Consider the following 2,964-nt stretch of genomic DNA (forward strand, 5'->3'; position numbering starts at 1 on the left):
GAATATGACATTTTGGGCTTGTATTCAGGTGCCCTAGGCAATGTAGAATGTGTACCAAGAGAGACCGAAAATGCGTTGTGATAAACCACTATTTTGTTATTCATATTGTATTTAATTATGTGGTTTTATCAAGTCTTCACCCGCTTATTCATATGATTTGCATGTATTTACAATTCCTTCCTAAAAATATTCTATGATTGATAACTTGCTTCCTAAAGACCTTTTAGTTGTATATTTTTATCTTCCTTCGTAACATTCGATGCCGTGATCTGTGTGTTAAGTGTTTCAGGCTTCAAAGGGCCGGAACGGCGTAAGGAATGAAGAGGAAGCATACAAAAATGGAAGGAACACAAGGAATTAAGGAGATGACCAGCGAGAAGTCACGCGGTCGCATGGCTCACGCGACCGTGCGAAATGAAAAAATCAAAGTAACGCGCCCGCGTGCCTGATGCACCCGCGCGTATTGGAAGCTGCACGAATGACGCGAGTGCATAGACGACGCACACGCGTGGTACGAGAAACGCTGAGTGACGCGATCGCGTGGACGACGCGGCCGCGTGACGTGCGCGATCTGCAGAATTACAAAAGTCGCTGACAAAGATTTTGGGCCGGATTTTAACCCAGTTTTTTGCCCAAAAACACAGATTAGAGCCAGAAAACATGCAGAGACAAAGATAACAATTCATTCCGCATAATTTCAAGTTTTTAGATCTAAATTTACTCCTCCCCTAGGTTTCTTACTTGAATTTTCATAAATTAGGATTTTGAAGATTTTGGCTTTAGCTTTTGAGAAGAGTCTACCTCCGATACTAGTCACTATAATTTGTTATTTACTTTTCATTTATTCTTCCAGATTCTTAATTCCTCCAGAGTTGACATTGCATTATTTTCACAAGTTATTAATACATAACTATTTTTATTTTTAATTAATCCCTTTTTTTATTATTTATTATGTCTTCTTTTATTTTCCCTATTGATTCTGTGAAGTCTATAATTATGATGAGTGAGTAGTTCCCCAACTTGACTGGGAGATGATTAAAAGGAGAACCTTGAGTTAGAATACTCAAGAGTTCAATTGTAATTGGTGCATTGTTGGTTGGCTTGTTAGTCACTAACTCTAATCCTTCCCAAGGGAGAGGATTAGGACTTGTGAATAGAAGTTGACTTTTAATTTGACTTTCCATCATTCATTGAGGGTTAACTAAATTAAAATAATGACTAATTATTAATTGCTCTTGATTAAATTCTAACAAGGATAGAACTTCCAATTAATCTTCTCCCAGTCAAGATTTTATTTAAATCATATAAATTCTCTAATTTAATTTTCTGTTCAACAAATTCAAAACCCCTTTTGAAAACCTCTGATTGATAAAATAGCATATCCTCCTGCAACTCATTGGGAGATGACCTGGGACTCATACTCCTAGTATTTTATTTCTAAAATTTGTGACAACCCTTTTTTCTAAATTGACGAGTGGATTCTTGCTGGTTAAGAACTATACTCGCAACGCCATTTTTCTAATTAATTCCTAATCTGCTAATTTCTATTCACGCTAATTTTTGGCGCCGTTGCCGGGGAGTTGCAGTAGTGTGCTAATTTATTGACTGGAATTTATTTAATTGCATTTTTCTTTTTATTTTTTTTACTATGAGCTGCACGTTTCTTTCATTAAATGACGCGTTCACTTCCTGATCCAAGCTTGCCAGTATTTGACCCTGAGATTGAAAGAACTATTTCACGTATAAGGCAAGCTCGGCGTCGGCTAGTCCTCTCTGTGGATGAACCTGAAACGTCATCTAAGGAAGAAACAAGCTCCATCTCTACTGATCCAGTTGATTTACGTGTGATGAGCGGATATTTTATACGCTTCTTGGGGGTAATTTCATGTAGATTTTAGTATGTTTTAATTAGTTTTTAGTAGAATATTATTAATTTTTAGGAAAAAATCATATTTCTGGACTTTACTACGAGTTTGTATGTTTTTCTGTGATTTCAGGTATTTTCTGGCTGAAATTGAGGGAGTTGAGCAAAAATCTGAGTTAGGCTGAAAAAGGACTGCTGATGTTGTTGGATCCTGACCTCCCTACACTCGGAATGGATTTTTTGGAGCTACAGAAGTCCAATTGGCGCGCTCTCAACGGCGTTGGAAAGTGGACATCCAGGGCTTTCCAGCAATATATAATAGTCCATACTTTGTGTGAAGATAAACGACGTAACTTGGCATTGAACGCCAAGTACATGCTGCTGTCTGGAGTTAAACGCCTGAAACACGTCATGATCCGGAGTTGAACGCCCAAAACACGTTATAACTTGGAGTTCAACTCCAAGAAAAGCCTCAGCTCGTGGATAGCTTTAGTCTCAGCCCCAGCACACACCAAGTGAGCCCCAGAAGTGGATTTCTGCACCAATTATCTTAGTTTACTCATATTCTGTAAACCTAGGTTACTAGTTTACTATTTAAACAACTTTTAGAGACTTATCTTGTACCTCATGACATTTTCATATCTGAATTTTATGCACTTTGACGGCATGAGTCTCTAAACTCCATTGTTGGGGGGTGAGGAGCTCTGCAGCGTCTCAATGAATTAATGCAATTATTTCTATTTCATTCAAACGTGTGTGTGTTCCTATCTAAGATGTTCATTCGTGCTTAATTGTGAAGGAGGTGATGATCTGTGACACTCATCACCTTCCTCAATCTATGAACGTGTGCCTGACAAACACCTCCGTTCTACATCAGATTGAATGAGCATCTCTTAGCTTCCTTAATCAGAATCTTCGTGGTATAAGCTAGAACTGATGGCGGCCATTCTTGAGGATCCGGAAAGTCTAAACCTTGTCTGTGGTATTCCGAGTAAGATTCAAGGATTGAGTGGCTGTGACGAGCTTCAAACTCACGATTGCTGGGCGTGATGACAAACGCAAAAGGATCAATGGATCCTATTCCAACATGATCGAGAACC

This window comes from Arachis duranensis, chromosome 2 (genome assembly GCF_000817695.3).
Source record: "Arachis duranensis cultivar V14167 chromosome 2, aradu.V14167.gnm2.J7QH, whole genome shotgun sequence".
Classification (NCBI taxonomy): domain Eukaryota; kingdom Viridiplantae; phylum Streptophyta; class Magnoliopsida; order Fabales; family Fabaceae; genus Arachis; species Arachis duranensis.